This window comes from Armigeres subalbatus, chromosome 3 (genome assembly GCF_024139115.2).
Source record: "Armigeres subalbatus isolate Guangzhou_Male chromosome 3, GZ_Asu_2, whole genome shotgun sequence".
Classification (NCBI taxonomy): Eukaryota; Metazoa; Arthropoda; class Insecta; order Diptera; family Culicidae; genus Armigeres; species Armigeres subalbatus.
In genome coordinates, this window is record NC_085141.1 from 131981278 (window position 1) to 131991774 (window position 10497).

The 10497-nt window shown below is 42.2% G+C and overlaps 1 non-coding gene across 1 annotated transcript; it reads right to left on the reverse strand.

The window, feature by feature from the left end:
* Positions 1–274: 274 nt before the first annotated feature.
* Positions 275–350, reverse strand: Trnad-auc (transfer RNA aspartic acid (anticodon AUC)). Its single transcript has one exon. It is a non-coding gene; the product is annotated as a tRNA-Asp (tRNA).
* Between the last annotated feature and the right edge of the window lie 10147 nt (positions 351–10497).

The following is a 10497-nucleotide window of genomic DNA, read 5'->3' on the forward strand; positions in this document are numbered from 1 at the left end:
ATGTCTGGCGGCTATACACATTCTTCATCAGCAACGGTACTGATCAAGTGTGGTTGTGTAAGCATTTGCCAGTCGGTCGTCAAGCTCAGACCCGACCGCATTGCGTAGGCAAGAGCACGCAACTCAAGTTCAGTTCAATCAAAGGTAATTGCCTATTTCCGGGGATTAAACCACCCGACTTGGACGTTAATTTACAATGTTATGAAAACTCATATGTGAATATGTACGTTATGTGGAAGATATTGATTTGGAAAATGTATTGGAGGTAACCACTTTCCCTTCGATGGGACTCGAACCCATGACCCTACAGTACGATAGACTGGTGCTTTAACCAACTAAGCTACGAAGGACCTCCGTCGGCCTTCGCAACCTAGCGGCTACTGAACGAGCTCGAGATTCCCAAATTGGACGCATAGTCAAATCACTCGCAATCCATTTATCAAGCCAATACTTCCAAGCCGTATCCCATCGAAGGGAAAGTGGTTACCTCCAATACATTTTCCAAATCAATATCTTCCACATAACGTACATATTCACATATGAGTTTTCATAACATTGTAAATTAACGTCCAAGTCGGGTGGTTTAATCCCCGGAAATAGGCAATTACCTTTGATTGAACTGAACTTGAGTTGCGTGCTCTTGCCTACGCAATGCGGTCGGGTCTGAGCTTGACGACCGACTGGCAAATGCTTACACAACCACACTTGATCAGTACCGTTGCTGATGAAGAATGTGTATAGCCGCCAGACATTCTAAATACTCACGCTCCTCTAATGTGGACGTGTACAATACACATGTGGAAGTATTGGCTTGATAAATGGATTGCGAGTGATTTGACTATGCGTCCAATTTGGGAATCTCGAGCTCGTTCAGTAGCCGCTAGGTTGCGAAGGCCGACGGAGGTCCTTCGTAGCTTAGTTGGTTAAAGCACCAGTCTAGCGTACTGTAGGGTCATGGGTTCGAGTCCCATCGAAGGGAAAGTGGTTACCTCCAATACATTTTCCAAATCAATATCTTCCACATAACGTACATATTCACATATGAGTTTTCATAACATGGTAAATTAACGTCCAAGTCGGGTGGTTTAATCCCCGGAAATAGGCAATTACCTTTGATTGAACTGATAAAACGAATGGGTGACCTTGAAAAAAAAATGTGAACGGACCCAATTTTTGATTTTTTACCTAAAAAAAAGCTCATTTTTCAAAAATCGATCTGGCGCGACCTCTAAACGACACCCTAGGCTACATACATGCGCTGCAGAACCTAAGGGCAAAGTGCCTGCATAAAACAATTGGCGCAATACTCCTACCTTTGAAAACCTTATGATCGATTGGAACATCTGATTTGACAGCAAGCGCGCCGTTCCAATTTTGACACTACATCTCTTTGTTATGAGTGCAGCCTCTTTACCGAATGGGACCTGTCATTCCAATGAAAAAGAGAAGAAGAAAAAGTGTTTGGAATGAGATAAACGTCATATAAAGGTGGCTGAAAATGTGTTTTTAGGGCAAGAATTTGATAAAACTTTTGTAAAAATGTACAAAAATCCTCCTGCTTCAATAGTCCTTCAATAACCATAGCGTGGTGAAAAATACTCGGTGACGGTGGCGGCGGCGCACAGGTCTACTCCTAGTGTACTGCATGATTACAACAGTGCAACAGAGCTTAACGTGTCGATACGAATCTGATTGTTTTAAGTTATATCACAACTACAAATTGTAGTCTACAATGAAAGTTTTACTGAAGCGCCTGCTGTTGACGATCTCGCTGAATCACATCAAATGGTTGCAGCGGAACTGAGACTGAGAGATAGATTTTAAGCAGCATGTTTTAGATATCACATTTAATTCATTTTGGGATAAGTATGGTAAAAAGCGTTTGAAGTGAAATTTTATGAAATTATTCATACTTAAGTTACTTTACTTTACTCTTATATATAAGTGTTAGCCTTAGTAACAACCACTTTCGTGTAATACTGAAACCAATTAGATTGTAAATTGCATGTGTTGCGAGCTTTATTCAGTTCTAGGTACGCAATCCTCATTTATTGGTTAGACTATCGTCTCATGATACCCCTTAGTGGTTTTAATACTTATAGCAGTGGCGTAGCCACGGTGGTGATTTTGGGCATAAACAACCCCCCCCCCCCCCCGAGACAACATTTTTAGAAGAAATTTTTTTTTTCGAAAATTTTTTTTCCAGAGGGCCCCCCCCCCAGACCAATTTTCTGGCTACGCCACTGACTTATAGAAATGGTTAAAATATCGTACATTATACGTGATCATATGGAACCTCAAGCTCAAAACTCAGTTGCAGTTCTGATTGAGAATACTGCAATATGTATAAAATCTGAACTCAAGAATAGTTTGGAATACCGTTGATGTTCTAGTAACACTGCGATTTGAAAAAAATAGTTTAATTATGTCTCAAATAACATTAACAACTTCAAATTAGGATTGAGGCCCCGTAAGACGCTAATGTTGGTTAAGAAGATCATCAAGATCTGAACTCAAAGAAAGTCTGGAAGCCCTAGAACATCTAAAAAAAATATTTTTATTTTGGACATTTTTTTCAAATTAGCCATAAACAATTACAGAGTTTTCAAAAGAAAAACAAATTTCCACAAAAAAATTAAAACTTTCCATAAAATAATCAATAATTTGCAATAAAAAAATAATAAAATTTTCATTAAAAAATACAAAAAAAGCAATAAAATGATAAAATTTTCCATGCGCTTTAAACTATGGAAAAATGCTCAGTTTTATTGCTTTTTCATATCTATTTATGGGAATTTACGTGTTTTTGCCTTTCTCGTACAACCAAGTTGTACCGAAAGGCTATCATTTCACTCCGAACACAAACTTTTTATAGAAGCATCGGAGCGGAGACCCATAGTGTTATATACCAATCGACTCAGCTCGACGAACTGAACACATGTCTGTCTGTCCGTGTGTATTTTTTTTCTTCCTAAGCAATGGAGGGGGAATCTGCTCAACAGACATCCTGGGTTGTCCAGGAAGTGCGGGGTTAGGGACCACCTCCAACAGCAAACGAGGGAGGCAGGACTACATCTCCGACCCGCAAAACCGTTTCCATTGCCGCCAAGCCCATAGTCCTTTCGGTACAACCAGAAAGTAATGCTTTAAAGGGGGGCCAGTGCACAACGCACTCTCGAGGTTAGCTGCGTGTCCTTGCAGCATCGAACATCGTGACTCGCTTTTTTAGAAGAACACCATGGTATCGTGCCAGCGCATTGCCGGCTTTCCAGGTGGCCTTACCACGCCCTATGTCCTCGGAAGGTGGGAAGGGTCGACTTCGCGCCTGCTTCCCTCTGCACGACTGGTATCAAGAATGATGATGCCGCGTGCACCCCAAATTGACCTCTCTGCGACAGGGTCTTTTCGCCAACACACAGAGGGACTTGCCGACGCGGTGCCTACGCCTGCCCCAGCCTTGACGAGGACCCCTTTCCGTCCTCGGGCTCGGACCGACGCCGCAAAAGCGACGATACCATGTTATTCTTTGTTTGATAAAAGGATCGAGTTCGACCACAGGGCATGACCACAGGTATGACCCATAAAGCCGATTCCGATCCCTTGGACCACCTCTTATTTGCGCCTGAACTAGCCATCCTTGAGTCCACGCGTCACCTTCTGTGTAGGTCCGAGACGATTTGAACGATAGCCTATAAAACGGCGTTCCAGCCAACTTCATCTTTACACATCCTCCGAACTAGTTTGTCCTGGGTAGTGTCTAGACCACATGTGGCAAGCATGTGGTCACGCATTGTGCGAATACGTGGGCACACGAACAACACGTGTTCCGCCGTTTCCTCTAAACCTGCGCACACCAAACACTCGGGCGAGGCCGAGCAAGCCAGCTGCGTTACCTGCACTTTGATTTTGCAGCACGCTTAGCCATCGCACATCGAACCCCCCATGGGGTGATTGCTGTTCACAGCTTGCTGCGAAAAATCAAACAATTGGGAGCGTTCGTGCAGCATTGTGCCTTATGTCCCTCTAATCCGCAGCGTCGGCAGAGATTGCTTCTGTCAGGGCCTTTGCAGTCCCATTGCTTGTGCCCCGGTTCCAGGCACTTGAAGCAAACTTCGGGTTGCTCGTATATGCCCGCAGGGCATACCGACCATCCCACCTTGACGCTCCCTAACTTGACTACCTTGGAGGCGTCCGCTGCAGATAGCCGAATCAATGCTACCTGCGTCCTTGCCGGACCCTTCCGTAGCCGAATGGCTGCGGTGGGCGTCTCCACTTCACACTGTCAACGCAGTGCCGTGACGAGCTCTTCGACTTCGGTGATCTCGTCCAGGTCTTGAACCCTTAGATTCACCTCCGTCGTGAGTGCCCTCACCTTGACCAACTTCTTGTAGGCGGAGCCTTTTTGCGAAACGCCCAGCTTCAGCTCGAGGATCATCTCGCCCATCCTGGTACGTCTTATTCGACGTACGTCGGCGCCGAATTCACCGAGCTTGACGTCACTCCTCATCGCCTTCAAGACGTCCGAGTACTTAGCCTCGTCCGTTTTGATGACTAGGGCATCGCCCCTGGAGCGATTGGCGCCTACCCTAGACTTCTTGCTACCCTCATTCGCCTGGGCCTTCTTTTCGGCCCTTGACGTCTTCGGTTTCCTCTTGTTCTTGACCAGGGTCCAGGAGGCGTCATCCCCCTCTATTTCCCTGGTCTGGTGCGGCTGAGAGCTCTCAGCCTGCCGTAACCCCTTACCACCGTCTTTCCTGGGTGGACGGACCTTTCCAGGTCCTTCCTCCCCGGTTTTGGAGGTACCTGGCCGGGGTTCAGCTTCCCAGCCCGACTACCCTTGTTCGGGGTAGTAACCCTCCGCGTTTTGGAGCGGCCCCCAGGGAGCTCATCCCCTGGAGGGTGTCTCCCTCGTTTTTGTGCCTCCTCCGTTGGAGCAGTCACCCCCGACGTGCCCGCAAATACTGGAGCCTCAGTCTGGGTAGACTTTGGCACCACCGTCTTCGCTGGCACGCCCTCGGTCGATTCGACTTTGCCCGAGTCCGCGAATCCTTGGGCCTCAGTCTGGGTAGACCTCGACTCCACGGATTTCACGGGTTTACACTTGGTCGTCCCGACCGCCCTCTCCAGCTTGGCGTCCAACATCGACTTTCGAAGTTTCAGCAAGCTCCTCTTGAGGTCCTTACTGATATTATGCTTCGATGACGCAAAGTCGATGATGGCGTCCAGCTGTTCCGTCGCCACGTCGACGCCCGAATGGTCATCACGTTTGCGGTTCTTCGCCTTCACAAGCCATGGGCCGTCTATAACCTCTACCGGTGTAGCCTGGGAGATGGTTAAGTGACCCACGCTGGCGCTGCGCACTGAGCTGCCGACTATTGCCTCTGGCCTCCTAGGCGGAGACCTGAACAACCCACCTCTTGCGAAGGGTTGTCGCCTACACTACTACCACTAATTGAAGAATTGACTTGGTTTTCCATTTTGGTCCCACGAGTTGCTCGGGAAAAGAGGTCCACCACGTCAGAGCCCAGCATGACGCAGTAAGGGACAATTACTGTGAAGGGTGCCCTGGAACCCCACAGGCTTCGCTAAAGGCCTAGCTCATTATTTCACCCCCCCTGGCCATGCATCCCCTCGGCACGGGTCGCTTGACGCCTTGGAATTAGGGGCTAGGGACGATGGTCCCTTTGGTCGCACCCACTCACTCTAGCTGATGTCAGAAGGACAACAGTGCCTAGACTGCACTACCAGCTAAGTACGCAACCCTTAGCTGGCGGTCGATTGTCATCGGAAGACCCGTGGAAGCGTGAGATTCGAACTTATGTGTATGTGTGTCTGTATGTGTGTGAGTGTATGTGTGTGCACAAAACCTAAGGAAAACATTAGACAACTTTTCATACAGTAATCTTTAACCGATTTTCTCGCAACAAGTTTTATTCGATAGGGGACAAATTCTTGTCGATCACTATTGAATTTCATAACGATCGACCGCTGCGTTTGAAAGTTATGAAGAAAATGGTACATATTATTATATAAGCCGCACATAAAGTTTGTTTCTTGTCTAAAGGCGAGAAAGGCAGCACTACTCGGTGAATTAAAATGTTTTTTTTTTATTTCTCTTGATCGGTTTTTTCGTGTAAAGTTTTTAATATTTTGTGGAAAACAAATTATTTTGTGGACAATTCTATAATTGTTTATTGCTTTCATTGAATTATTTATGGGTATTTGTATTTTTTTCGATAGAACATTTTGATTTCTTTATGGGAAATTCTTCTTTTGTAATTGCATTTTTGGCTTTTTTGTTTTTGTTTTGTGGGAAATTCTCATTGGCAATTTCCATTGGCGTAAATAAGGGGGGGCCGGGGGGGCCTGGCCCCCTCCAGACCTACTTGTGCCCCCCCCCAGAAAATTTTGAAAAGTAATTCCAACTTAGTCAGTTTTTATTTCATTTACGTATTTCCTACATATTTCTTAATTTTGATTATGAATTCTATAAACATATTTTTTGCTGCGTTATCACATCTATGACCATTTGTTCAGCAAAGCATCGAAATATTTAAGTTGGACCCCCGGGAACATTTTCTCGATTTTAAAGCTAAAATCAATGCCGCTTCTAATTCAGTTGCTAGCTTAAAATAATAAATTTGTTCTGCATTTGTTTGATTAGTATTCTGGTCGCAGAAACATAAAACCATAATTGTATTAAGATATAAATATTTCTGTTCTATTAAACTACCATCCGCTTCAAAAAAGACTGAAGCAACTACATCAAAATGAGCACATGTACACAAATCCGGTCAATGAAATTTCGAACGACCATTCTTTCGAAAATCTTCGAGTTAATCGCAAGGTATGCCGCAAAACAGTTGATAAAATTCCTATGGAGCTTTTTGCTCTCGGCACAGAAAGATATAAAATTATAAAACTTAAGAATCTTTGTTACAATGACAGAAAAATCAACAACGCATTCCATTCAAAGTATTAGGACAAAACATAGGCAACCTTCGCACTCACAACAGAGCTTGCATTAAAGAAATATTTTATAATCCTCAAAAGATCTTGTTCCATTTAATTTTTGGCGATTTCATAAGGATCATCAAAAACTCTTTTGTGCCTGCTTTAGTTAGAATTTGTTTTTAGGATAAAAAATTAGATTTAGAAAACAGTTCGTGTCAAAAACATTTCTTTTGCAGCACAATTCAGATCGATTTGGTTGCTTCTTAAGTCTCTTTGATTTTGCTGAGAAATCTCTCACCTATTCAGAAAACCATAATAAAGCCTCTTCCTAACGTCAGTAACTACAAAACCCTATGTTATTCTGGAATTTGATTTATGAATCATAATTTTATGACTCATGGAATTTATAACTCATAAAAAACACTATATGATTCCAAATTTGTGTTCATCGGTACTTAACTAGTTCAGCATATAGCATACATTTTGGAATTGCATGAATACTTATATTGATTATGACAAAATTTCGTGGAATTTATTCCACATCTAAAGAGTTTCAAAAATTTCAAGTTTCAAAAAATCGAGATCTTTATGCATTAAGTAATCATGGAAATGCTTGAAAACTTTCAGAAATATACTCATATCGAATTTCATTTATAGATAATTCGAAGAAGATTCTTGAATCTTAGATTACACACTTATCCACATTTAGTAACATGGAGAAGACAAGTTGACACAGACACAGCGTTTTGAAGCAATCACAGCATCATTGGAAATCAATTGTATTATTCGCGATTTTTTATGTTAGTTCTAGGACGAATGAGCGATAAACTTAGTCAAACAATTTCTATTGCAATCCATGCGCACAGTGCTTTAAATCGCCTTTGAAAATTACATCCCACCAGCTGGTGCCATGGCCCCCCCTAGACCGAGACTCTAGTTACGCCTATGGCAATTTCCTAATTTTTATGGAATTTTTAATTTTTTAATAATCATTAAATTCATCAAAGGAAAACGCGATTTTTACAAAATTTTGTTGTCGCAAGAAATTATTGACGTGACCCATTCTCAAGGACCTGAGTGGGCAACAAAGAAGATCAGAAGATCCGGAACACCAGTATTCATTGTTCATTTCACGGAAGTTTTTCTAGTAGAGCGATTTTTTTTTCTTCAAAATTTCATGCTATCATATTTTGAACAGAAATATGACGTGACATGTTCTCATGGGCCATAGTAACCAAACACATGTTGCACACCGATTTCCGTTTTTTATTTTCGTATCCTGACCAAGAAATGATTGTCCTGATCTATATTTAAGGGCCATCCACAAAGTACGTCACGCTCTTAGGGGGGAGGGGGGATTCCGAGCAGCGTGACGGCTCATGACGGCTTAGAGGTTTAATACAAAAAGTTCGACGAAGGGGGGAGGGGGGTCGAAAAGCGCCGATTTTGCGTGACGTACTTTATGGATCTTCACTTATGGACCTGAATGGCCACCGGAGGTCTTCCGAAAAATCTGGGACATCCTTAAAAAAGAACACGGTTAAAAAACTGTTTGTGTAGCCCCTGACTTGATTGGCATTGTTCGGAGTTTTTATAAGTCCAGGGCCAATGTAAAAAGTATGAGTTGTTTGCATTCACTAAAGATTAGAAAAATGTTCAAAGTTGGAGTGGTTGGTTCTCCTTTGGAAAGAATTCAGCTATAAGTTGTGAATTTTTCATTGCCAGGAAAAGTCAGAAAATGTCAAGCCCGTATCTCATTACGTTACAAAACTACAACGTTTTTTAATCACATCTGGGCCAAACTAGACCCCAATGTACTAGGAAGGTTAAATATGTTTAATACATCCAAACGTAATTCATTTCATTGCAATTTTTACATTGCCTTGAAATTAATGTTTTTAATTCTTTTATTTTCATTGGGTGGGTGTCGAGATGATCATTTTTTAGTGGATTCTCTTAGAATATCGACCACACTTTTGTAAACTAAAGGGTGCCGACCACCTTCCTCTTATGCTTATCAAAGGTATGCTAAAAACCTCTACCTCAACTCTAAATCATAGGTAAAAGATCGGCTCATAATGAAGTTACATTTTTCGATTGGACACAAATGTTTGCAGTTACAGAAGAATTACAAATCATTTCTTTGGCCGCATTGGCAAGCAACCTCTGCTGCAGTGCTATTTTTCTTCACATCAAACCTGCAAAACTGAATTATGCCATAAATGGAACTTTTATTCCCCCGCAATGAAAAATAGCTATTGCCAGAGATTGAAATCTTCTGGATGGAAGGGAAAAAAATACAGCTCGAATAGAAAACTGACAATTCAAAAGTTGAATTTTCATTCTTCGTTTTTTTCTCCAACAGCAGCATTTTAGTAACTAGGTATAGAGGAAATGGGGACAATATGCACTGTTCAAGCAAATGTCATTTGATATATTTCCTAATAAGCGTCTGTTTTAAATTGAATTCAGGTATGATTGAACTTTAGACTATGTCAACGTATACATTTCAATACCGATGTTTTGATTCTTGAAATATATGTCTATACTATCTCGAATGAGAGATAAAAATAGTTACATTTTAAAGAAACAATTTGAACAATCTTTTGAACCTTTTTTCTAGATTTTCATTCCGTTATACAAAGTAATAAGGTCGTACTGAGTGAAGAAATACAGTACAATATTTTTGCTACTGAGATTAAAAACTTGAGAAGTGGAATCAAACGGAAGTTCACTAAATATGAAGGAAGGCACCCTTTGGACGTATTGGACAAACTTCCTCTACCGTCCTCCAGCAACGATATATTCCCATCACGTGGACTACGCGCTACAGCAGAAACCGTCATCCCCACTTCGCATCCTTTTCGGTGCGCATTGTGAATGATCGTATGTGTGTTTGTGTAACACCGGGACGACAAGAATGAGATGTTTATTATCAGTGGAAAATGGGTAAGTGCACTTTTGCCAAGGATGCATTTTTCCCCTTTGGTAGTCATGGATCCGATGCTTTTTCGCCTTTGTCCGGAAACGGAATGGACATGTCACAATGCATTATTATCCGATAAGAGCTCATTCCTCCCCGAGCGGGGCGTACATACCGCATGGAAGTATGAAGAAGCCTTCGGGCGAGGCAACTACGACTGCGGAAAAGTGATGTAACAAATGGTGCTTGAGCTCTCGAGGGAGTCGAGAATTTTTGATCTTCCGGTGCGCGCTGTCCATGTGATTTGATTTGCATTGTTCGGAGTTTTTGTATGTCCAGGGCCAATGTAAGAAGCATGAGTTGTTTGCATTCACTAGAGATTAGAAATGTTCAAAGTTGGAGTGGTTGGTTTTCCTTTGGAAGGAATTCGGCAATAAATTGTGAATCACTTACAACTGTTCGGTCATCATTTTATAGATCTTTTGTGATTTTTCCAATGTTCGACTAAAAAACCCGGGATATCAGTAAATTTTTACCAAACAGCTCTGGTATTGTTGAATCTGTAAATATTTACAGAAATCTGTGATCTTGAGCGTGATCATTTTTATAAAGTGACACAA